The 27,406-nt window shown below is 42.3% G+C and overlaps 1 protein-coding gene across 2 annotated transcripts in view; it reads right to left on the minus strand.

The window, feature by feature from the left end:
• Positions 1-27,406, minus strand: part of NPSR1 (neuropeptide S receptor 1) — a 147,447-nt gene that overhangs the window by 119,123 nt on the left and 918 nt on the right. The gene's annotated exons all lie outside the window — the stretch shown is intronic.

Raw genomic sequence — 27,406 nt, forward strand, 5'->3', positions numbered from 1 at the left:
AAAAAAAAAAAAAAAGACTTGCCATTCCCACAATCACATGAACAATTTTCTTAAAATACGTCTCTCTTTCTTCCTATTGACTGTTTTCTGTTGAGAACCTTAATACACTCTAAATGTCTGAGGCATCACAGTAGCACTTTTTCTTATATTAATTTTAAGTTATGCAGTAACAGATAGATTAATTCATTTTTAAAATCTATAGGGGTACCTGGGGGCTCAGTTGGTTGAACGTCTACCCCACTCTTTATTTGGGCTTATGTCATGATCCCAGAGTGGTGGGATTGAGCCTGACATTGGGCTCCATGCTGAGTGTGGAGCCTGCTTAAGATTATCTCTCTCTCTCTTTCTGTCTCCTTCCCCCCACTGGCCCCCACTCTCTCTCTAAAAAAAAAAAAATACTATAACAATTCAGGGGCAGCTGACTGGCTCACTCAGTAGAGCACATGACTCTTGATCTCAGAGTCATGAGTTCAAGCCCCACACTGGGTGTGAAGAATACTTAATTAAAACACTGTAACAATTCAGATAAAGCTCAAAGTCCCTTTGCCACCACTCTCTGTCTTGATCAACTCCCTTCTCCCAGAAGGTAAATATAATTTTGATGACATTATCTTTCCAATTACACACAGACATACACACAGTATACCCATAGCAAATGAATAGTATTTTGTTTCTGTGGTCAGCAATTTGATATTTACTATCCTCTCTATGTATTGTGCACATTGCTTTTCTCAATCAGTTGGAGAGATGGCTCCATTAGAGGTAGTACTTTCATATAGTGCAGTAAAATATTTCAATTAAAAGAAATGGATTAGATTTGCTAAAACAAAATAGGTTGGCCGTGTAGGGAGGCATCTAGACTGAGGGAGGGGAGGGAGCTGGGAAGCATACTGAATTGGCTCCATTCTCTGAGACCCTATTTTCCCCAGGCATCACTGGGGTTGGGTCCCTTGTGCTGCCAGATGGAAACCTAGACCTTCTTTGCCATGTTCCAGGACTGGGGTAATTTTTCATGGTTTCTCCTCCAGCCCAATCCTTTCCAGAAGTCCAGGCTGGAGCTTGCATCTCCACCCGTCCCGCACTTTATCATATTGATGTTTCAGTTCTCCATCGCAGATTTACAGATGGGTTCCTGAGGCCCTGGACAGAGGTCAGGGCCCTGGAACTGCAGATGGTGGAAGTTAGGGGGGAAGGCATTATAGTAGTGCTAAAGGGCAGGGTGCACACTAGAGTGGGGGACCACAGGCTTGATGACCTCTGCTACCTTGAGGGGCAGAGGTGGTCAGTACCTCACCTCCAGCAGGCTTACTTCATCTTCCCTGATGAAGAACAGTCTCTGCTCAGTGCCAGGTTCCATATTTTTCTCTGGTCTTTTTGTAACCAGAGGGGTCCCCTTGTTCCGGATGATTCGTCTCTCCAGCAATCTAGATATGAGCGGCATTGAGAAAGCATCCAGAATGAAAACTGTTATGAAAAGGGCTAGTCTGAGTGGAGTGAGGGAGTGGTCTTTGTAAGAGAATTCTCTCCTTTGAGGTAGACAGACAGTTGTCATGAGCAGATACAACAGGGGAAGCCTTTGAGGTACCAGAATGATGTTCCCCTTTCAGCAGCTAGTGTGCAGGCCGTAGAGCATAAATAGGCAGTTTGAACTTGGAGGACCTACCTTTTAAAACTTTAGAACAACTTGGGGACCGACGTAAGAAACTAGGTGGCTTAGACGTCCATTAACAGAAGGTCTCATTGCTGCTGTGATGCTGATAGCTGCTACAGTCAGGGGCCAGGGGAAGGGATGAGGCACCTATGTCCCCAATATGGTCCTAATATAGTGTGCTATTCGGGAGGGTGGTGGGCTCTTGGGGGTGTTTATGATTCAGAAAAGATGAGGAGCCCCTGGAGCTGGTGGTGTGGCAGATATGTGCACACCAAGTCCTGTCAAGCCCCACTGAGAATACAAACAAGAGCGTTTCCATGAATTTCTCCGGTTTCTTTCAGGAAATGTTTCACAGAGAAGAACACTTTGATGCCTTCAAGAAATTCCTGTTTCCAAATTATAGTCCAGCAAACTGCCTCGGCCCAGGTGATGGTGGTGTGGGGGGTTGTTTCCACGCTTGTCTAGTACTGAGTTGATTTCTGTTGAGCTCTTTCAGCCTCAGATGAAGAAGAAAGGGGGAAGTCAGAATGTTTGTGATGCTTCGTTGCCAGATCGGGGATCCAGATCTCCGCGGTGAGTGGGCAGAGAGCAAAGTCTGGGAGCAGACGGAGAAGGAGGCATGTTACTCTGCTGGCAGCGGCAGAGTGTCAGGAAGGTGGTGGAGACAGGGCTGTTTTCCTTAGGGAGACTCTGTCTTCACCAGCACCACCTACGGCTCTGGTCGACTGCCCATGTCCCTCAGCTGGATGAGAGCTGCTGGCCATGTCTCCTCCATGGAGCCTGCGGCATTGGGTGAACTTCCCACCGACCCTTGCACCCCTCAGCCTCTGGATTCCTCCTTTAAAGCAATCCCCTGAGGCCAGCCTTTTCTTATTGCTTTCCCAGGGAGTCTCGTTTTTTTTTTTTTTTTTTACAAATAGTTTATTGTCAAATTAGTTTCCACATAACACTCAGTGCTCATCCCCATAAGTGTCCTCCTCTATGCCCATCCCCCCCTCCCCCCCACATCCATCAGTCCTCAGTTTTTGTCAGCATTCAAGAGTCTCTCATGGTTTGCCTCTCCCAGGGAGACTCTTAATTCGCTGAGTCTGTCAGCCCTTCCCTCAGAACGTCTTACTTACTCTTTACCTTATACGGATTCTTCCCATTTTGCAGCAGGCAGGGCTAACCTTCTCTGTTTTCTACTTCTGACACAGTACTTTTTTCAATGAAAATTATACTCTGAAGGCCTTCTGGATGAGAAGCAGAAGGAGGAGGAGATTGGATCTGCCCAACTCAGGTAATTGGAACTAAAGACAATGTTTTATTTCTAGTCAATGTTTTATTTCCAGAATCTCTCTCTCCTGATGCTCTCCTTTCCTCACATAACCAACTGCCTGTGGTAAGTTACGGTCAGCCCTCATTTCCAGAAAAACAACACTAAAGTGGGTCAACGGTTTGCTTTTCACATAGCACGTTGCTGATTATGCCGCTGACACCAAAGTTCAGATTTCCCGCAATCTAGTTTCTCCGTAGTGGAAGACCTGGCCTAACAGTGGGCATGGGGTAGCTGTTCTCTTCGTCTTTGTGCTGCACAGTTCTGACCCAGGCATCCAATATCTTCAAAGTAGGATTAGAGCTCAGATCTGTTCTGCTGGGAGCACAGAGTGACAAACACTGCAAATCAAATTATGCTGCTTAGATACATCAGTGGATTGGAAGTCAGGCCTCAGGAGGGCTGGCACAGTCGGTGCTAGCTTGGCCGAGCCTTTTCTTAGAAGCTTGCAGTCACTGTGCTTGGGCTGTTAGACCCAAGGCTCTCCATAAACAGGTCAGGATCTATTCTCCTTACGATTGGATGATGTCTATAGGGCAGGCTGAGCAAGTCTTGTGAAATCAGGCCCCCTGCTCCTGCTTTAGTGTTCTCTATTTGAAGACAATCTCACCTTACCTCAGAAGCTTCTGGAAATTTCCAGATGGAAGAAGACACCCCCCTCACCCCCCTTCTTGCTTTCTGGAGTCTTCTTAAAAGCCACGTTTACTTCTTTGTTTATTAATTTATTCAAAATCAATTAATTGTCTATAGTATAGGCATTGAGTTGGCACTATAAGGGAAAATAAAACATGTTGATTATATACATTGTGCACAGCCAAGTTTAAATCTTGTTTTGACCAAGTAATACAAGGGGCATTAAGTATGCAAACGCTTACTTGTAGGATCATTGATTCATAGTGTTCTTACCCATGTGCACACAGACACATAGACACACAAATCCCTCAGTAGTGCAAGGATTTGGAAAATTACGGCAATGGGAATTGAGGAAACAAGTTCAGAGGCATTTGACTATCACAATCAGGCAGGCAATGTATAGAAAAGTGAGTAGACTTTGAAACCAGCCAGACCTGGAATCAGATTCCTTGTTACTTGTTAAATGTGTGTTACATTGGTAAGTGATAATCTGAGCCTGTTTTCTCATTTATAAAATGAAGATATCCTGTCACAGGATACTTGTGACAGATGCATATGATGATGAAAATGGAGACTTCTAGCTCACTGCCTGATTCATAGTATACACACAATAAGAACTGGTTTGTCTCCTTCCTTAGTTTCATGCACTATGTATAGATTTGAGGAGTATTTTATAAATAACTCAACCTTTTCAGGATGATGCTTGAATTCACCTTGTTCACCTTATTTTCAGTTCCAGCCTATTGGAATTTCACCTGAGCCCAACCAGCTCTCCACCCAGACCCCTTTCTCCCAATGTAGGTAAGGATGGTGTCTTAAACTAAGTCTCAAAACTATTGCAGAATATAGTTGGGGATCAAATGCCCCCTAGTGGTCATGTGAGGCAAAATTCCAGCCGGATGCTCGATAGTAGGTGAGTTTAGAATTTTACGATGACTAAAGACTACAGTGTTTTCAACTCAGTTACATGGTTTTAGGCTCATGACTATTGGTTTTCAAATTCAGAGTAATGAGGCCATGCAGTGATGTAATCTCTTTTCAGAGCAGAAGATGAAGACTGGGGATTTAGAGAGATGGATTGCAGCCTTCCTATGATGATGCTGGTGCTGCCACAGGGCTGATCCTTGGATTTTCACTCCACAGAATAGGGTTCTAAGACCAAAAGGATGCCCCTGAGGGTGGGCATCAGGCCCATGTCACCACTCCAGGCTGGAATTCCGACTTCCCTGTAGAAAGTGCTTAATACATATCTGTTGGATGGATACACAGTTAATGACAAGTGAAAGGGTAATTAGAACTATAGTAGAACAGATTTTCTGGAATGGGGATTAACTCAGGAAATACATTTAGTTGGGTGATAGTGCTTAATGCTGGATATGTCAGACTTGTCTGCAGGAGAAAGCATGAGTTATCCAAGTCCAAGGAATGGGGGTCCACTTTTCCAGAGGAGTCCTGAAAACCGGAATTTAAAAAAAAAAGGCCTAAAGTATCTTTGACAGTTATAGGGTGAATGGGAACTAACATTATTTGAGTGAATCACATTAATCTAGAATGTGACTCACTTAGTTTGACATGTATAGTAGATATACTATAAGTGTTTTGTTATTGATTGATTGTCATGTACCAAACATCATTTGAGAAGCTTTACATATTGCTCATGGGATCATCACAAATTGACCAATGAAATGTCACTGTCCTCAGTTTTCTTTTTTTTTATGTTTTTTTATTTATTTCTAGGAGAGAGAGAGAGAGAGACAGCGTGAGCAGGGGAGGGTCAGAGAGAGAGGGAGTCACAGACTGAAACAGGCTCCAGGCTCTGAGCTGGCAGTCAGCACAGAGCCCGACGCCGGGCTCGAACCCACGAACCGCGAGATCATGACCTAAGCGAACGTCGGACGCTTAACCGACTAAGCCACCCAGGCGCCCCCCTGTCCTCTATTTTCTAAGTAAGGACATGGGGCTCAAAAACTTACTAGCCTGGAATATCTGGTTCATAAGTGTTGCAGTTGGGATTTGAACACAGCTTTACTTGACTGAAAAGTCCATGCCCTGCTTACTATCATGGTTTTCTGTTACAGTTTGAGACCAGAGATTGTGAAGTTGCCTCGTTTATTTTCAATTTTCAGTTGGGAGACAGATCTTCATTTTCCTCTGACCCAAAACCTGGTAGGGGCTCGGGTCAGTTTCATAACTGTGTCCTGAAGGACTGAGTGTAAGGTGAGTGCTCAGTATGGGTTTGGCTGGATGGACACTGGAGCAGTATAGCACTTCCACACAGCTGTAATCATAAATGTCATACAAGATGTAGCTGTATCATCGGTTCCAGGAATCACAGAACTTTCTGTACCCCTTTACATGGTTCATTTTACGGTTATTGTTATTTTTGTGACATTGAAGATGAATCCTTCAAACACAGGAAGGAGCAAATATATCTTACTTCCCAGGAGAGGAAATGAAATCTCAGAAAGGTTATGATTCAGCCTCAGTTCTCAGGGAGCAGGCAAAGAAATTCTGCTCTCCTGTCACTGAGACTCATATGCCACCTGTCATTCACAGCACGCAGGCTCTGAGGCTGCTCAAAGCCCGATTAATTTGCTTAGGTGGGCTGCAAATATCAGGCAAAGATCTGAAAATGTCTAATTTCATTGAGGATGAATCACCAGGCAATGCAGGGAGCACACAATTTAAAGCGAGACAGGTAGGAACAGACTACAAAGCTTTGGATTCCTGAAGCTGCTTGATTAGACTTGGGGAATGAGATACGTCGAGGGGATCTAGAAACCGCTGGGAAGTAACCATTTCTGCACAATTGGGAACCTCTCATTCAGGCGTCTGTGCCAACTTCTCTCCATGTCTCACTTCACCTGCTGTTCCAGAAGCACTACCAGGAAATGGTCAACTAGAAGGCTCAGAGGTGGGACGGGGCTGCTCCAGGGTGCACACCTTGGCTTCTACCCCACAACTGATGATGTGCCTTTTGAAAATTCGCCACCCTCCCAGTAGCTCTCTGGGAGACGCCTTCGCAAATACAATTGGATTACCGTCATCACAACCATCTATCTGCATTCACCTTTTCAAACTGTTTTACCCAGAGCTATAGGAATTCCATGTATGATTTCCCAGGATAGCCTTCATTTCTAGTACCCAATGAGGAAAAATATGTAACAAAACCTTTAAAATAATTACTATTGCAAAAATAAGAAATTTTGTATAGAAAGCTACATATTAGTGGGGATGTTAATTCCAGCTTTAAATTTTCTGTAAAGCTTTTCATATCACTAGTTCAGAGCCTGGAGCCTGCTTCAGATTCTGTGTCTCCCTCTCTCTCTCTGACCCTCCCCTGTTCATGCTGTCTCTATCTCTCTCTCTCAAAAATAAATAAAACATTAAAAAAAAACCTTAAAAAATAATAAAGCTGTTCTTATCACTTTAACAGGGGTTCAGAACAGACATGTGGGTTGCACTCTCTGACTAGGGGCTGGGGGGACAAACTAACAGGGGCCTCTTGCTTGAAGAATAGAAAATGTGAATGAGATGGGAGGTATTCTCACAGCATGGCTGTGGACCAAGATGGTCTGAAAGAGTTGTGAACCAAGAGTCATTCTGTGAACTCATATAGTATATTGGGGGTGGGGGGGAGGGTAAGACATTGGCCCTAAAGGGAGGCCATATATATATAGAAATGATACTCAGACCAGAAGTGGAAAACTGTTCTTGAAATCATGTTGCTGTGAATACAAACTTCCTGGTTTGCTTTCCATATAATCAAGCCAACAAGCATTTATTGAGAATCTAGTACTAAAGTTCAACATAGTTTGATGAAGGAAGGAAGGCTAAGACAAGGAACTCGCTGTCTGATGGTGGAGGCATATATGTAAAAAAACTTAATGTGAGCTACTATAATGGAGGTTTTTTAGAATTCCACATAAGGGACACGTAATAGAACTTGAGGAGAGACTGGTCATGGCTGGCCAAAAGGTGTATCTTAGAGAAATTAATATTGAATTGAGTCTGAAAAAGATGAGTAGAAGTAGCCAAGGAAAGAGTAGAATGCCTGGCAATAGTATACGTGAAAGAAGGTGAAACCTTTCAGGTTATTAGGACAGATAGGGGCCACTTATGAACATTAAGAGTGGTCACAGAGCAATGGAAGGCTTAATAATGAGAAATTGGACCTGTGTCCTGAAAAGCAACTCTTTAAAAAATAGGGCAAGGTCCATTCTAGATCTTTGTCCCGAGTCAGGAGAACTTACTACCAAGAGAAAAATAAATTCTCCATCTAGAAGTGTCTTCATTGTCTGAACTGCCTTTGCCCTACCTCTCTCAACCACCATCATAAGTGACAGAAGACAATTTTATCTCCTTCACATTGGGACTCCACAGGGAAGTGATTCACCGTCTAACATTTATTTCTCAGTTTAGCCTCCAGGACATATTGAATAACTGCATCAGCTCTTTCTACTCTGACAAGAAAGGGTTACTTATTGGTCTGGAGTGTTTTATCACTACTGCCATGGGTTATATTTCATGTTTAATGAACAATGTTCATTTCCCGTTGCCTAATTGTTCTCATTTCAATCAAGGTTTGGTAGCGTGGGACTGCATTTGCATGGACTGCGTGATTCAGCTCTTTGGTCAATAGTGAATCCTTGAATTCCACCAGCAACAGAAATACCAGTGCCCCACATTCATTTCAGTGTGAGTCCCTTCTTGTGACTCATTCTTGGATCATGAGAGGACCTCTCAATTAATCACAAATAGGGTGTATGGGTAGTTTTGGGGCAATTAAACTCTGAGATTCCATCTGAATTCCCATAATAGACCAGACTACAGATATGAGAAATCATTTGAAAACCTACTGGGCTGCAGGTCTAGGTAGTAATTAATATTTGTTAAACAAACAAATTAAGTTCCTCCTCTGTACCAAGACCTGAGATGAACATTTAAATTGCTATTTGAGCCGTAGACCCTTGAAATTAAACAAACAAACAATAAACCTTACATTGGGGTTACCTGGGTGGCACAGTCAGTTAAGTGTCTGACGTCTGCTCAGGTCATGATCTCACAGTTTGTGAGTTTGAGCCCCACATCAGGCTCTGTGCTGACAGCTCAGAGCCTGGAGCCTGCTTCAGATTCTGTGTCTTCCTCTCTCTCTGCCCCTCCCCCGTTCACACTCTGTCCTCTCTCTCAAAAAGAAACAAACATTTAAAAAAATTAAAACAAAAAAAGTTAACATTTGGATAAATTAGGTCCAAATATCTACAATGTAGTAGAAACTAAAGTAATTACTATGTAATATACCAAAAACTATTCCTCCTGAGGATCCACATAATTTTAAAAATCCTCCGGAAACTTGTTTTCTGTCCCAGAGGTACTAATAAATGGGGTAAAGTGTCCAAGGTACGTTTCCCCCTGGAAGCCCATTGCAGTTCAGACTCTGATACTTTCAATCTGTACTTTCAAGCTGTGGGAGCCCGACAGTGACCACAAGAAAGCGTGGTTAGGGACGCGGGGATGTGCCTGCACACGGGGCTCCCTGCCTGGGCAAAGCATGCCTGCAAACAGGATGCTCTGCCAGGAGGCCTGCACACAATATCCAAGTTTAATGGTCTGCTCGCAAACGAGGGAACATGCCCTCCTTAGAAGTAAGGAGAAGGCTGGAGTTGTGAGCAGGCCTCTTAGTAAACATGTTGTGGTCACTTCCTCCCTTTGCTCCCCCCTGTCCTTGAAATGTGTTTGGCTACTGGCCCTTAATTGGTAAAGGAATGCATCTTGTAGATTTCAGTTTGTATCCAGTTACCGGGGTATAAAATAAACCGCAGGAGGGGCTTGTGTGGAATTGTTCCTCCGGCCGGAGTTGTGTCTGTGTCTGTCTTTTGTGTGTGTCTTGTCCTTTGTGTCATTTCGTCCGCAACACAAGTCTATCTAGGAGGCTCACATTCAAGCAGCTGAAAGAAACTGGGAGGACTTAGCAAACGATGAGGAAGAGGAGACATGAGGCCAGGATATGGAGTAGATGAGAATGGGTAACAGACAGGGGCACCGGGGGCATTCAGTACGAGGATTTCAGGGAGATCATACTGAACTCCTGGTGACTTCACTTTCTGGGCACCCAAGTTGGGTGGTTGGTCAACAGAGTATAAAAGGCTAATGAATTAGCATGCACTCGATTCATACAGCTAGTCATCTGCCTTGGTTTCCATTCATCCTCTCCTTCCCTCGTCTGCATTTCTGGCTCTCCTAGATGTTCTCTGAGTCTTGCAAGCCCTCCCGGCCCAGGGTCGGACACTAACCCCTCCACCTCTCATCAGTCATTCCATGCGAGCCTATCTGAGGCCGACAGATGTAATCACCTGCCTAGTTGCAAGCATCACTCCCACCTCAGCCTCTTTGATGTTGGTGGGCTTGGCCATATCACTTTGGACTTATACTCAGCAGCCTTGGTTACCCCTGCAGGGATGAGTCCCCTGGAGATTGATCCTCTAGCCCGGTGCCTGCCTCTGTCTAAATCACCTTCCTACTCCTCTTATGATGGAAGTTCAAGAACACTTTGTGGTTCAGCCTATCCCAACGATGATAGGAAAATGATGCAGGACTGGCAAAGTGGATTTTCAAAGGAACAGATAATTTCACAGGGTGCATACAGAATCCAGAAATCACTATTAAAATCTCAGTTGGGGGTTGGAGTGTGGAGAAATTGTAAGAGCGATGCAAGAGACAGGAGAAAGAAATGAAATGGGAAAATCGCAGCATTGCTCCCACTAAATTCCAGAGCCTGGTTGTGACTCTGAAAGCGTAACCTTAATTATTTAGAGACCACATCCCTCCCCCATACACATGGGTCATTACTAGAGAGACATGGGCAGTTCCCCAGACCCTTCCACGTGTGAGCCTCTGGGGCCAGTACATTCTCTTTTCGGCATACTTTGTTGTCACAAAGGTGTCTTGCTCTCAGATGCCTTTTAGAACCTCTCTGCAGATTTTTCTGCAGGAAAAAAAAATTAATCTTTTCATTTGCTCTTATGGAAACACAATGTGCAAAATATATTTAAAAGTCTGCACGATGTATTTTCTATGATTATTTTGTTGTTTCTGATAATAAAAGTAATAGGTGTTTGCTGTAGAAAAAATTAAAGAACAAAGACAAAACCCACTTTCCAGGGAGAATTTCTCACATTCCCATTTTGGTATATTTCCCTCCATATTTTCTGAGTATGTATCTACTCAGAATATATTATCTATAGAGTTTATCATGATTTTAGAAAACATTAGCATTGAATGAAAACAATGATTGTTATAGATGCGTAATATTCCTTCCTGTGGTTAGATCATAATTTTACTCTTCAACTACCAGATACATACTGAACAAAACAACTTAATACATAAAACCATGTTCCAAACTTTCTGTGAATTTTTCTTTAGTATTCTTATGGCTCAATCCTCCAAGCAGAATTACTAAATTCAAGTGCAGATATATTGTTTAGGCTTGCTGTATATTACCAAACTGCTCTCCAGAAAACTTAAAATTGTCCTTATTTATTCTCGTAACAGTTTTATAGAACTGTCACATGCTTTACATAGTATTTTTCTTCAATCTTTGCCAATTTGATATGTTTCACTGTTAAGTTTGTATTGTTCAGACACTAGCCACAATATTTTATATGTCCTTTTAACTCTGGATTTAATCTAAAATTATTTTTATTTCTTTTGCCCCCTTTACCATTAGAAATGTCTTTTTTCTCCTACATTCCCATTATATATTAAAGGCTTTAACATGTTATATTTGTCATACAGTTATGTATTATTACTATCTATGATAGGACACATATTTAGTTTTGTTGCAGATAATTTTCTCAACAAAATCTGTTTCCCTTAAAATTTTTATTTTTAAACTGAGAGAGTTCTTGCTCCTCCCCAAATCAGTCTGATAATTATACTTTTTGTCTAGCTATTTTGTAAAAACTTCATTTCAAAACCCAAGTGAACTTGATCTTTTAAAAAAATTTTTTTAATGTTTTATTTATATCTGAGAGAGAGAGAGAGAGAAAGAGAGAGAGAGAGAGAATGAGCAGGGAAGGGTCAGAGAGCGAGGGAGATACAGAATCTGAAACAGGCTCCAGGCTCTGAGCTAGCTGTCAGCACAGAGCCCGACACAGGGCTTGAACCCACGAACCGTGAGATCATGACCTGAGCCAAAGTTGGAGGCTTAACCGACTGAGCCACCCTGGCGCCTCCAAGTGAACTTGATCTTACAACCTTATATGATGTAAGAATCATCACCCACACACTTTTTACTTTTATTGCTAAAATATGCATTCCTTCTTCCTATTTTTTGCAGTTTATTTGTAGTATTAAGTTCATTTATGCATAAGAACTTTATTTTTAGGTCAAATTATTGTTATTATTGATGCCAGTTACTGTGCTAATTCTGAAGTGTTTTTGCTTAATGAAGATTTATATTATTAAGAGCTGATAGGAAAAATCCCTCTTCCTCATTAGCATTTATATTAAATCTCTTCATTTTTCTCACCTGTTTTTTACAAGCTTTTGCATTATTTTGTCAAAATAAAACAATCACATTGAAGTTTTGGCTACAATTGCTTTCATTATAAGGTAATCAGGGAGGAATTGACATCTTCATACAATTTAACCTTCCTATCCTAAAGCACTGCAAGTTTTTTTATTTATTCAAGTATTTTATATATTTCAGTAGTTCTAAGTATCAAGAATTGATGTCAAATGATTAAATTTGACTAGTTAGTGCTTTTCATTTTATAAAGTACCCTCGTATATTCATGATCCTTTCACAAGCCAACCAGGAGCTTTGACTTAGATAGCTAGAGACTACAGTTCTGTCTTGTCTCTATCATTTATTGGCTGTGTGACCTTGGGAAGGTGGCTTTACCTCTCTGGGCTTCATCTGCCAAAAAAGGTGGTTCTGCTAAGTTATTCTACGGCTTCCGTGGGAAAAGAACATGATGTGGCAGAGAATTTTCTGAGGTGTGTTCCAGGGACCATTGTCGCCATGGCGTATTATTAGAGGTGACATCATAATGTTCTGTGGTCAAATAAATTTGGGAACTTCTGATTAAGCAGAACTAAACTGGTTTCTTTACTGTAAGACTTCTCAGAAACTTAAATAGGCTACTCCATTATATGTGGGGATATATAATATGTGCATTTCCCCAGACTTTTTTGCCCACAGTTTACGTAATTAGAGTTCTGTGGAACATCTTTGGTGGGGTTCTGTGATGGTGGAGAAAGCATGTGCTTCTGAACCAGATCTGACAGGGTCTGTCTACATTTGTAGACAATTGATTATTCTGTGAGTTTGTCTTCTATAAGCCTCACCTTTTCTGTCTGTAAATCAGGGACAGTAATGCCTGTTTCAGTGTTATGGGAGCTGCACACCAGTTCGGATCACCCACAGCCCCTGCCTTTCCCAGAGGGAGGGGGCTCTTTCCTTTTCCCATTGATATTAGATCTGACCATGAAGCGACTTTAGCCAATGAATTGTGAGCATAAGTGACGTGTGTCATTTCTGGGTAGCAGCTAAGAGAGCCAGGGCAGGGTTCACAGTTTCTGTCTGTCTGTCTTTTGGCCCTGGTATCATGGCAGCCCGTGTTGGGACGGGGCCTCCATCAGCCCGTGTCCCTGAGTGACTGCCATAAGCAAGGGGCTCCTTGTTAACCTGTAATAAACATGTGGTACGCGCAGGAAGTGCGTAGANGTGAGCCTCACCTTTTCTGTCTGTAACAGGGACAGTAATGCCTGTTTCAGTGTTATGGGAGCTGCACACCAGTTCCGATCACCCACAGCCCCTGCCTTTCCCAGAGGGAGGGGCTCTTTCCTTTTCCCATTGATATTAGATCTGACCATGAAGCGACTTTAGCCAATGAATTGTGAGCATAAGTGACGTGTGTCATTTCTGGGTAGCAGCTAAGAGAGCCAGGGCAGGGTTCACAGTTTCTGTCTGTCTGTCTTTTGGCCCTGGTATCATGGCAGCCCGTGTTGGGACGGGGCCTCCATCAGCCCGTGTCCCTGAGTGACTGCCATAAGCAAGGGGCTCCTTGTTAACCTGTAATAAACATGTGGTACGCGCAGGAAGTGCGTAGACAGAACGTTAGTTTTCTGATAATACCTGGTTCCTTGTTGCCACACCGTGCTCCAGCCTCACCTGAGTAATGAAGGAGAAAATGAAATAATTGATGGAGAAAACAAAGTGCTTGGCAGTTAGCATTCAACAAGTTATCCTAAGTTTGATTAGGGGCAAGTAGCTTCTGTATTCTTGAATACCTTTTGCATTTTTATCTCAACCCAGGCCAAAAAAAAAATCCTCAAAAGGAAATAATGCATTGGAAGGAAAATTAAATTTATCCTCAGTTGAAAGAATATCTTCTATTTGCATAGATTGTGATGTGTTGCCAAGGGCAATAGTCCACAATACCAGATGAAAGGAAGGAAACTTGCATTTGGGCCTTAACAATATTCCATTTCATTTTTTATTAAATTATGAGTTGTGAATAATGGTCCTTGAGCAAAGACTTCGGCTCAATATCTGTACGTGAACAGAATTCTAAGTACCGTGGGGAGACCTCTTATCAGATGCAGAGCCTGGAACCTTGCAGGCCTGGGTGAATCAGGGCTCCAGCCCAGCAGAGGGACCGGGCAAAAGCCTTTGGGAGCCAGAGGAAGAAGAATCAAGGGGAACCCTTTTCCCTCTCGCTGTAGATTCTTCAAGGAACTCCAACAACTCCTCCAGACCCTGTGATTTGACTATCTCTGCCCAGGATGCTCAGAGAGCAGAGGTTTGTTTATGTTAAACAAAATCCTCTTTAAAATAGCCTTGGAAGGTTAAGGAGGCTGTGGCTTCACAGGGAAACGACTCCTGTACTCAGAAAGGCTTTTATGCTGATACTTGGAATCGGCTTGTTGGGGAAGAATGTTTTTAGATGGAAGGAGGACTATAGGGAAAAGAGGGAGAAAAAAAGTTTTTGAAGCAGAGCGTGGAAGGTCCAAGCTGAATGCCTGGGCGGGCAGATATGAGAGCAGGCAGCGGAGCTATTGTTTGTGTCAAGGTTACACTTCCTTCGTATTCCTCTCCAACCACCTACTTCTGTCTGTGAGAGAACAGTCTCTTTCCTTCCAAAAATGAAACACAAATGGGGGAAGAATCCCTGGAAGTTTCTGCTTTATTTGCCTTTAGTAATGGGGGAACACCCTGGTAGAGAGTGTGGGAAGGTGGGGAATCTGGGTGGGTGGAGAATCTGGGAGGGTGGAGAACTGGGGAGAGTGGAGAGTATGGGTGGGTGGGGAATCTGGGTGGTGAAGAGTCTGGGAGGTTGGCTTTCTTTTCTTTTTTTTTTTAATTTTTCTTTAATGTTTTATTTATTTCTAGGAGAGAGAGAGAGAGAGACAGGGTGAGCAGGGGAGGGTCAGAGAGAGAGGGAGTGACAGACTGAAACAGGCTCCAGGCTCTGAGCTGGCAGTCAGCACAGAGCCCCACGTGGGGCTCGAACCCACGAACCACGAGATCATGACCTAAGCGAAAGTCGGATGCTTAACCGACTAAGCCACCCAGGTGCCCCCTGGGAGGTTGGCTTTCAAGGGGGAAGGGCATTAGCCTTCCCTCGATGCTCACCGGCTCTCAGCTTGGGGGCACCCTCATAGGAGATTAAGGAGTAGAACTCCTCCATGACTGCCTTCCTCTTTTTATCCCCCGAAATCCATCTTTCACATGAGAATGGGTTCCTTCCCTACTTCAGCATCCTGTGGTGAAGTAGTCATTGCTTGGCTCCCATGGCAAAGCTACATGAGGGGAGAGCAGCTCTGTGAGGTGTTCCGGATTGCACAGCATGGAATTGGTTTCAGGGTCCATGTCTCACACTTTTCTTGGTTCTTTTAAAGTGTCAGGAAAGGATATGATTCCTTACACTTTAGGAAGAAGAATAGAAAATCTTCTTGTTGAGCTGTCGTGAAAAAATGACTTAATGTTTTGGGTAGTTTTTTAAGATAATATTTTAAAAGCGCTTTTAGTATTTTTTCATAAAATTGCCCAAGTGAATAACACTGTCATTATCCAAAATGTGGAGAATCAGTCTGAAAAATTTAAGGCTTTTTCTCCTTCGGAAAGGGGAGAGACATTTTCTTAGTTACTCAGATACGTACGATTCAGTCTGAATCAATGTTTATAAAACTCTATTCAATGCCTTTGTAATCTGGATAATAGCAGCATGAGAAAACCTGAGCTTAGCCAAACCCTTGTACCAATCAAATGTGGAATAAAAGAAATGAAATGTCTATTTGATTCTCTGTGGCCCTTTTTCATGGCCCTGGCTTCTAAGCATGTAGTTTTACACTTGTTTTTTGTATCTATTGGGAAATTGCTCAGCTCAAAAATAAAAGAAATTCTACTTAAGAGTGACTTAAACAAACATTTTTTTCTTATAATAAGACATCTGAAGGTAGGTGGCTGCTGTCTTTGACTCATTGAACTTGCCTTGACTTTTGTCTTGTGGTCACAAAGTGGCTGCTGCAGCTCCATGCACTGTGTCACAATTCAAGGCAGACAGAAGGGAAAAAATAAAAGGCCAGCCATAACATTCTCCTTTTATCAGAAAAGGAGAAACTTTTTATCAGAAATCTCACAGGCTTTTCCAATTAAGTTTCCCAAACTGAGCTACTTTTAACCATTAGGAAGGCTAGGACAGTGAGTATTTAGCTGGGAAAGTGAGAAGAGATTTGATATTAGCTATGGGGTCAACCATATAGCACTGCCCATTCAGCGTCTGTTCTCGAGCACACCTTTGCCTTCCCCAGGCTCATTCAGTGCCTTTCACAAATCTGTTGATGTTCTTCAGAATTGGGAAGCTTCATCATTATATCTTACCAGTACCGGCTATTCTATACTTAAGATTCATACTAAATGGCTAATGGTTGATATCTATTTGTAAAGTAGAATAAAGAGGACCCTGGTAAAGCACTCATAGAGCTGTGTCTTGAGTTCTTTGTCAACATTTTATACCTATCTTAAGTCCACAGTGGAGTCCATTCACTCTTCAAGCCTCCCTGAGGGTCTAATCAGGCCCATATGGTTGTTGACACTGAAGAGGCATGCTCAAACAAGGTGAAGCTTTGGTAGTCACAGAACATCGTTTCGTGCACAGATGTGTGATACAATATCATAGGAGTCGAAGAAGACTCTTGAGGAGATGACATTTGAGTAAAGGCTTGTGTGAAGTGGGACTTTCATCTTTCTGTGCATTTTGATCCATATTTGCTGCTTTGGGAGGCTCATCTATCTTGAACTCTGTACTCATCTTCTGAATCTAGATCCTGTTTCAGGTCTTCCTGAGGCTTCAGCTATACTTCCATTATGCTGTCATTTGGGGATTTATGATTGTTAAAGGAAACACATTTGGTTGAAAACTAAAGTCACAATGTAAAACTCTAGATAATAAATGTTTTATTAAGGTATAATTTCTACAGAAGAAAATTCACCCTACTGGTGTATGGTTCTGTGAGCTTTGACAGATATAACCAGACTTTTTTAAAAAAAAATTTTTAATATTTATTTATTTTTGAGACAGAGACACAGTGTGAGTGGGGGGGGGAGGTGCGCAGAGAAAGAGGGAGACACAGAATCTGAAGCAGGCTCCAGGCTCTGAGCTGTCAGCACAGAGCCCAATGCAGGGCTCGAACTCACAAACTGTGAAATCATGACCTGAGCCAAAGCCAGACACCTGACTAGGCGCCACTATAACCATCCTTAAAATCAAGATATGAAATAGTTCCAGCATTCAGAGATTCCCCTGTGCCCACTGTAGTGCCCACCCCAGCCCATGGCAGCCACTGATTTGTTTCTGTCCTTAGAGTTTCATTTTCTTAACAATAACATGTAAATGAAATCGTGACAGTATGAAGCATTTTGAGTCTGATTTCCTTTCACTTAGTATAATGCGCTTGAAATGCACCATGTTGGGGGTGTCTGGGTGGCTCAGTCGGTTAAGCGTCCGACTTCGGCTCAGGTCATGATCTCACAGTTCTTGGGTTCGAGCCCTGCATCCGGCTCTGTGCTGACAGCTAGCTCAGAGCCTGGAGCCTGTTTCAGATTCTGTATCTCCCTCTTTCTCTGACCCTCCCCTGCTCACGCTGTCTCTCTCTCTCTCAGATATAAATAAAACATTAAAGAAGAAGAAGAAGAAGAAGAAGAAGAAGAAGAAGAAGAAGAAGAAGAAGAAGAAGAAGAAATACATCATGTTGTTTTGTGTATCTGTAAGTTTATTCCTTATTATTACTAAGTAATATTCCATTGAATGGGTGTATTACAGTTTGTTTATCCATTCTCCAGCTGCAGGATGCTTGGGTTGTTTCTGCTTTTTGCCATCTTCAAATGAAGGCAGTGTAATTATTGACATACAGCTCTCGTGTAGACATGTTTTATTCCCCTTGGGTTAATGCCCAGGAGTAGGATTTGGGGCTTATAGGGCTTATACAATAAATGTATGTTTAACTTTATAAGAAAATGGCAAAAAGTTTTCCAAAGTGTATTTACCATGTTGTCATCAGCACTGTATGATGATTCTAATGGCTTCCTATTCTTGACAGTGCTTGATACAGTCAGTATATTTTTATTTTAGCCCTTCTAATAAGCGTGTGGTGCTATTTCATTGTGGTTTTATTTTATATTTCCCTAATGACTAAAGATGCTCCACATCTTTTCATGTACTTATTTACCATCTGTGCATTTTCTTTGGTGATATGTCTGGCCAAAACTTTTGTTATATTTTTAAATTGAGACTTTTTTTCTTATTATTGAGCTTTAAGAATTTTTTACATGTTCTGGATACAAATTACTTATTAGATATATATGCTATTTATATTTTCTCCTAGTATGTAATTAGTATTCTTATTCTTTTTTTTAAATTTTACTTATTTATTTTCTGAGAGAGAGAGAGAGAGAGAGCGATCATGAGCATGGGAAGGACAGAGAGAGAGGGAGAGACAGAATCCCAAGCAGGCTTTGCATGGTCAGTGCAGAGCCTTTTTTTGGACCCGAACTCATGAACTGCAAGATTATTATATGAGCTAAAATCGAGTTGTACGCTCAACTGACTGAAACAGTATGGGCCCCCAGTCTTTTTACTCTCTTTATAGCATCTTTCAAATTACAGAAGTTCTTAATTTTAATTGAGTCATATTTATCAAATTTTTTTCTTTTATGTGTTATGTCTTCAGTGCTGCGTGTAAGAAATTTCTGCCTCATCCACAGTCACAAAAAATTTCTCCAGTCTTTTCTTCTAGGTGTTTTAGGTTTTACGCTTAGGTAAATGATCCACTTGGGGTTACATTTTATAAGGTGTAAGGTTTGGGTAGGGGTTCACTTTTTACATATAGCTAGCCATTTGTTCCAGCACTATTTTTCCTGTCTCCATTGAACTGCTTTTTACCTTTGTCAAAGATTAATTGACCATGTATGTGTGGGCCTATTTCTTTTCCATTTCTGGATGTTTAGCGTTCCCTCAGTACCTCATTGGAACTTGACAGTAAGTCTGTAAACCACCTAGTGTGAGTCCCCTTACTTTATACTTCTTCAGAATTATTACAGCTATTCAATTTCCTTTGCCTTTTCATATACATTTTGGGATCAACTTATCAATTTTAACCCCCCCCCATCATCTTCCTTCTCTGCCTCAGCCCGCTTTCTCTGATTCCCCGAACCCTGCCTGTGACCCAATGTGGTGGCCTCTCGCTTCTTTGTCCCCACTCTCAGACAAGACAATCCTTCCTTGAGCACTGACACCTCTCATTAGGGCATCATAACTGACTCTGTCCCCAAGGTCCCCTCCCTACAGTCCGTCCAGCACCCTGCAGCCTGATTAACCTCTCTCAAATTAGTTTTCACTGTTAACATTTTTGCTAATAAAACTCTATAAATATCTTCTTGCTGATATGGAAAAAAAAAACCATATTGTTTAGTCTAATGATTCCCTTGGGTCTTTTTTACTTAACTCTTTCATCTAAACCTGAAGCTTCCCTTCTACTTGTCTTCTACGAGATCTATTTGGTTTTCTATGCAGAAATGCTTCTTTTCAAATCTGTTTATACAACTCCCTGCCTGCCCTCCCCATCTTTTCTTCTCTCTTTTTTTTTTTTTTTTGATGGACTGCAACCTCTTCCTTTATAATTACTGACTAAATGTCTGTTAATCTGTCCGAAGGCAAGATACTGGTTTCTTTCATCTCTGAACTCCCAGTGCCCAAGGTAATGCTCTGTCAAACCAATCTGTGATTCTCAATTTGTTGGGGCAAAGGTTAACATACTATATGGGGTGGGAAAGAATATAGTTTAAAAGATTGCATTCTGTGTTATTGTATTTACACTTTTGACATTTTTTGATACAAAATTTTATTTTAAAATTTAAATCAAATTGAGCGAGAAATATTTATGTTTATCTGTAGGTTTTAAAAGGCTGAAGACACTTTAGTAATACTTGTTGAATGAAAGCATGAGTTGGCCAGCCCTTTAAGACCGTGAACATCCTTTTTTGGTACCTACTATATGGTCCTCTCCTGGGAAAGCAGCTGAAGTCTCATTGTTCACAGGACAGACACAATTTCTGCTGGGCAGTGACCAGAGGCAGCAGATAGGAATCATGTGTGGCTGCTTGATTGAGATTCTAATAGAGAGAGCGGAACCCATTCACCCCATCGCAGCAGGTCCTATTGTCCACAGATGGCGCCCTTAGCCCCCTGTACCTCGCAGAAGATCTCTATGGCTGAACTTCTATAATCAGGTGTCAGAACACATTAATGGAGAGCAGGGATGTGAATGTTAACATCTGCCTTTTCCAATACCTGCTTCATGTTCTGGGGCTCAGAGATGGATGGGCTGCAGGCCTCGGAGGCAGAATCAGAGCTAGTAGCATCAAAAGAAGTACAGTTAGACCTTGGATGTTGTTTGCTTCAGGTCTAAAGATTTACCTACACACACTTCCCTGTCATTCAGCCTTGTGCTGCGGTCAGGAATTCCCCCAGATCACGGTACCTTTAACACTCAAACACAAGGGCTTATGGTATAAGGATTAAGACTCTCTCCATTCTTATATGTTCACATTAATTTCTTGAGACCTTAAGAATAAACTTGTGACAGAAACTATTTCTTTTATTTAAAAGTTTATGTATTTATTTTGAGAGAGAGAGAGAGAGAGAGAAAGAGAGAGAGAGAGAGAGAATGCAGAGGAGGGGAAAAGAGAGAGGGAGAAAGAATCTCAAGCAGGTTCCATGCTGGAGCCAACCTGGGGCTGAATCACACAAACCATGAGATCATGACCTGAGCTGAAATCAAGTGGGGGACGCTTCACGGGTTGAGTCACCCAGGCGCCTGTGACATAAACTATTTCTTGATGTGCTCTTTCATTCAACAAACTATTTCTTGACCATTTTTCTACTATGTGTTAGACACTATGCTAGGGAAGTGGGATCTAGAATTATCCTTCTACGACTGACATCTAGTGTGTGGTGGTGGTGGTGGTGGTGTGTGTGTGTGTGTGTGTGTGAATGTATGTGTTCATATGCATAACTTACATAACATATGGGGATTATGAACATATTCAGATCAGGCCCAAGAATTTGGGTTTCATCCTATAGAAGGTGAAGATCACACCAAGCTTTAAAGCAGTACACTATGCTCCCCCAACTGGGGATGTTCCATAAAGCTCCATTTCCCATGCCCGTCACCTAATTAATTTCTTGCCAATGGAACTGAGTCAAAGTCATGTGCCATTTCAGGCTAGAACAGATAAGGAAAGGTTTGCATTCTTTCTTGGAAATCATTTTGCTCTAGAAGGCAGAGTTACAAGTTGACCTGCTTGCAACTGGAATATGAGAGAAAAAGAAAGCTCTGATGTGCTAAACCACAAATATCCAGAGTTTAGTTTTTTTTGTTGCAGAACCTAACCTATCCTGACTAAAATCAGCAGCAGAATCTTGTTTCTTTTTTCTTCTTTCTTGTTTTCTTTCTAATGTATTAGGAAATTCACACCTTTACCTTTTCTCAGATTTCATGTCCACCTTTGGTTAAAATATAAGAATGTTATTTTAAACTCTCCTAGAGTTGATGGTAGGTCAAAAACAAAATCATGTAAATTATGCTGTGGACTGTAAAGTGCTGACAGGTGTAAGAGGTCCATCGTTTTTAGGCAGCTGCCAATATTGCCCAAGTCTGAAGAAAAAAAAAAAAAGAAAGAAAGAAAGAAAGAAAAAGAAAAGACAAGCCTGAGGATTACTCCTTAATGACTTCATCGTGACCTTGGGTGGTTTTGCCATCCTGTGGCCCAGAAAATCTTTTTGCCACAGTAGAAGCTATTCTTTCTTCTGCTGGTTAGGGCATAATTTCCCATCTCAATAAATAGCCCTTCTTGTAGTGGGCCATTAAGCTTGCATACATAAAAATTAGACATTATATCAAGATGATAAAGTAAGAAATGGAATCTTCTTTAAATACCTGACTCTACATTTTTCATGGTCTAATTGAGAGAAAAGAAACAGCTCAATTCACCACCACCGATTGAGGACTTAATGCATATTAAAACTGTCTTAAAGGGCTTCGACTGCAGTAATATCTTTTAGAATATTCAAAAGTTTCTTCCATAGAGAATGGTGGCTCCTCATCTCTCAGAAAGTAGCTTTAGAAAAGACTAAAACAACCAGTTCCTGGGGACAGAATAGCTAACATTTCTTGAACACTTTAGGCCACTCACTCTTGTGAAAGGTTTCACAAGCATTCTGTCACTTGACTTGTCACAACAGTCCTCTGAAGGACACTTAACTATTTGTGTCATTTATTCGACACGGACACCATGGCAGAAGTAGAGGTGAACTGCTTAACGTCACAAGCTAGGTAGTGGTGGAACGTGTACCTGACCCCAGCAGTCTGGCTTTAGAGGCTGTGCCTCACTAACAGGATGGGGAAGATTTGAGAGCCTGCGTTTACCTGGGGCTGACTAAGCCACTACTGCAATCAGGTCAATTGAGCGATAGAGAAAAGCGAAGTTCAATTAGAGAAGAAAGAAGTTACATTTCTTGACCACTTGAGTACATGGCCCCAAACATTCTTATCCACTACATCAACAGGACGACAGGGTGACATTTTGAAACATAAATGGATGTGGTCCTCCCTACTCCTTTGATAGGTCCTTCCCTAGCCCAGGCTGCCAGAGAGCTGTATCCCATCTGGCCTCAGGGTATTATCTTATCAATGTGGGCAGACAGAAACAAGTCCAAGTCAGGCTTTTAAAAAAATGCCTCATGGAGGATATCTTCAATACCTTGAAAAGAAATGGCTTTTCCCCTTGTCTTTTGAACATCCAGAGCAGAAAGCTTGGAATAATGAGTTCGGAAGAACATAGTGCAGCCTGTCTCCCCTCCATAAAGAAAGGCTGATGGAGAAGGCCAGTAAGAGCACAACAGTGGTATAAAATGTGAGGAAGGGTAGACTCTGATGAGAGGGTGTTGGATTGCCTCCTCCAAAGGCCAGCACAGAACAAAGAAGAGATAACACCCTCTGAGTTTGGGAGCACAGGATTCAAAGGGCACTGAAATCCACTTACTGTATAGGAACCCGGAAATGGCAGTCTCTGGGGGATTTTCCCAGCTATCGTTGGGGGGGAGGGGAATGGTACAGACATGATTGCCACGTGGGTAGAGGCAGCACCAGAGACGATGCCACTGTGTTTCCCACAGCCTGGAGCTGGGAGGGGAGGACCCAAAAATTTAGCCGGGATTGAGAGAGGGAAAGAGGGAGGTATAGACATCTGTGTTCCTGAAGGAAATGTGACAAAGCTACCCCACCTCCAAACGCAGTGCAGTCTTGACTTGACTTGGGCCCCATGGGGATCCAAACAAGGGTCTGGAACAAGGGTGTCCACTTCTGTAAGCCAGACACGGCTTTTCGTCTCTGCTGGTGCCGGCTTGCCCAGATCCCTCCTTGGGCTGCATCCCTACCCTCACCCCCATCACACACATGTGATCACACCATAGAGACACCATCCCAAGAGCCCAGACACATCCCCTGAGTCAGAAAATGGGAAAGCCCTCCAGAGGCTGAGAAACCGCAATTCTGAGGTCACTTGGAATGAATGAAGATCGTATTTCCTGCCCTCAGATGTGTTAGTAACGCGAAGAGAACAGCTTTTCCTTTCTCACAAACCAGAGTCCACAGCTTGGGAATTGCAGGACGTCTCCCAGGAACCAACCAGCAGCATCTGTGTCTTTCTCAGTGACACAAAGTAAAATTGAATGAGGTAGAGCCTACCCAAGAGGGGTGTGGAAAGTGCAGTGCTGGGTTTGCATAGCAGAGACAGGCAATAAATAGCAGACCCTTAACAGTTATTTAACTGAGCAAAACTCATTGTCATTTCCTTATGAACGGCCACATATCCAACTGTATGAATGTACTGAAAAGGAACGCACTGAGTGAAACCACATAGAAAGGCAAACACAAATGCATGATGTGAAGGCAAAGACTTTGTTGTCATCTGCCAGGAGATCACATGGAAAGGTCAGGGACCGAGGGCTCCTGGATTCCAGGAAGGGCACCTCTGACACTGCCCTGGCATCCAAGACAGGAAGGAGACAAACAAGTCCCAAAGAGGTGGTACAGGACAAGAGGAGAGTTCGGGCCAGTGGGCAAAAAGAAGCTGAAATGACAGGCACTGTCATTTGAGGTGAAAATGCTGGTACTTAGTAGGTAGGTCAAGTTCTCAGAAATGAACTGTCAACTGAAATACAGTGAAAACAAGCAAGTCTATGTAAACATTTTTCAACTGAGCTCTTGCTAAAGCCTCCTGTGAGATAAGAAGGGCATGAGTTGAGCTAGAATTTGCTTTTGTTGTACTAAAGGAAGAAAGGTGTATTAAGAATATTAACTATAAGACAGTAGGCAAGAGATTGTGTGAACAAAGGGGGAAAAAACATGTCCAATCACACTCAAGCACTTAGCAGCAACCATTTACATATAAACAACAGTTAGACTAATGGCATATCATTTGTAACTACCCACTGAAGGAGATTCAATAAAAGATTGTCATTAGGTAATATTTAGCAATCTTGGTTGATGTTTCTTCCCTCACCTGAGAGTGATAAAAAAAAATGAGTTCATTTGCATTATTTCATAATTTTGCCAATTTACTCATTCAGACAGGTTTCTGTCTCCCAGTTACTTTGAATTAATTTTCTCATCATTAAGAGATACAGGAAACATTGCTAATGCCTTCAAGGGCAAAAGGAAAGGCTATTACGAAGAGTTTCATCTTTGTCTTCCACTTGGACAGGTTTATATTCACCTCCTCCATTCACTTTCTGATTAGCCAGGTCACATCCTCCTAGGGAATTTCTGGTAGAGTTTAGTGCTGTTGCCGAGAACTAAAGAGATGGAGTGGATGGGACCTTGAAATTGGAAACTATGAAAGAAACCGGGGCTTGAGCTGGGAACCTTGAATCCAGGACCACAAAGGACTGGTAGCACGAAGCCAATGATAGAGAAAGGGGGTGGCGAACTCACCTCTAACCTTCCTGCCTATATCCAAGGACATGTTTGGATGGCAGAGTAGGTTCGAGTCGTGGGGAGTGGTGGCAAGATTTTGGGAGTGGAAATGGGAAGGAAAGAAAAGCTCTAAGCCTGTGGAAGGAAAAGCTAACCAGATCTACACAAGGACGACTTATCTCCTGCCAAGAGAGCTTTGGGCTTCAGAGGAGAACACGAATGCTAAGCAGGAAACTAAGGCAGATGCCCATGTGTGTGGACTGCACAAGACTGTTAAGACTATAAGGCTGTAACACGGGGGGTGTGGTTTCTCAGGCCCAAATCAGTACTAGGTGCTAGTCTATGGCACCACAACTAAGTCCATACCCCACCCAATGGAATCCATAACTTACCTTGGTCGCCTTGGCTTAGAAATGGGATACGGATGATTTGAATGTTCATGCAGAGAAGGACTTTGGCCAGTACAGAGGGTAGAGACGAGACCGGGTAGGGGTTGCCTTTAGAGTCATGGTTAACAAGATAACCCCCAGCCCCCCTCCGATTCTGTTACGGAGCAAGCAAGCTTTCTATTACCCAGTCTGACAAAATGTGGGCAGGTTACAGAAACAGAATACCACACTTCATCTCTGTAGTAAACATTTATTGAGTATGTCTAGCTGGTTTCTGGAGAATAGGACACAAAAACCAAGCATTCCTTTCCCTCAAGGAGCTTAATGACTATTAGAATCTCCTAGACACACACTGAAGTAGCAGTAAGTGGCAAGAAGACAGCTACACTCCTTGGCACTACTGGAACCAGAGATGAGTCAAGGAGGGCTTCAAGGAGGAAGCAATTCAAGAGGATACTTAAGAGTGGGTGGAATTTATATAAACACAGATGAAGGTGGAAGGCAATTCTAGACGGAAAAGATACACCACAGTTTGGGAAAATTAAATGAGATACTTCACAGAAGTCCTTTAGAAAGATTCCTGGGATCAAGAAAGCCCAAGGCAAATGAGATGTAAGGCTATTCCTGTTGCTGTTGGTTCTACTTCTACTGCTGATACCATTTTTATTTTTATATTTATTAACTGTTTTTGGTAGAGAACGGGGACTAAAAGGAGACATTTGGGAGATAGTAACGAGGGGCAGTTCTGGCTTTCTTCTTGATAAGTATGTGAAATAAGAGGATCAATGAATAAGGTTTGCATCACCATTGTTCCTGAATCGACAATGTAACAGAACTGCCTTGTTCAAAGAGATCCCTGGGAAAAAGTCCCTGAAACATTTCAGCCAGGCTCCCACAAACACCACTGACTGCCTTGTAACTACCAATCACTGTTTTAGTCAATGATTGCATGGGTCAAAAAATGAAACATTCTAAGCTCCTGGATAAACAATTCCTCTCTTTTATCTTCTTTCCTTGTCCAGTGGTCCAGTTGTTTGAGGGCAAACATGAAAAGGAATGAGATAAAAAAAAAAAAAAAAGGGACGTGATTCTCATTAGTGCCTAGAGATGATGTTGCTAGTACAGAATATAAACACCAGGAGAGAACCAGTGGGGGGTTGTCTGAATATTCAAAATATCCGCTTAGGAGCTAGATTCAAAAAGTGGCAAACGAGATTTCAGGGGAGACTGATTATTGCCTTATTGCTGACTATTATCCCTTTTGCAATGGCCATTCTCTCATCCTGTTTGCTGTCATGTTTTATAAATACAAAAGAGGCTTCAGAAGCGGTGTCACTGAGAAAGAGCTGTGTGTATGTCTCCTGAGTGCACAGAGCCTGCTTCTCCAAGACAGAATCTCCAGGTCCGCAAGCTGATTTCAGTCAAAGGTAACTGGTGACAAACTCCAATTTCAGTTTCTATTTCCTGCCACGGAGCTGGGCGGCTGGGCAGTGTGTGTGCATGTGTGTTCCGAGGCGCTGGGTCCCGTGGAGCCAGCCTACGTGACTCGTTCAGGCTCTGCTTTGTTATTTTGTCTCTTGGTTTTTGAGGAGCACAAGGCTGCCTCCCAGGATTGCTCCCTGCTGAAAGTTTTATTTTGAGTGTTTGCAGAGAAGTAAAGCTCCGGTAGAGAGGTGGATGTTACAGTAATTCTACTTTGTGGGGTAAAAGTGAAATCATTTCGAGAACACCCAGAAGATTAAAAAGAAATGGCTAGGATTTTTTTTTGAAGTATTTTCCTTTTTGATATAAAACACCAGTTGGAGACCTGGGAATTATTGCCATCACTTAATGCACTTTCAGGCACCGTGTGAAATAAATACCCTGCCATCCTTG

Source organism: Crocuta crocuta, unplaced genomic scaffold (genome assembly GCF_008692635.1).
Source record: "Crocuta crocuta isolate KB4526 unplaced genomic scaffold, BGI_CrCroc_1.0 scaffold197, whole genome shotgun sequence".
In the NCBI taxonomy this organism is placed as follows: domain Eukaryota; kingdom Metazoa; phylum Chordata; class Mammalia; order Carnivora; family Hyaenidae; genus Crocuta; species Crocuta crocuta.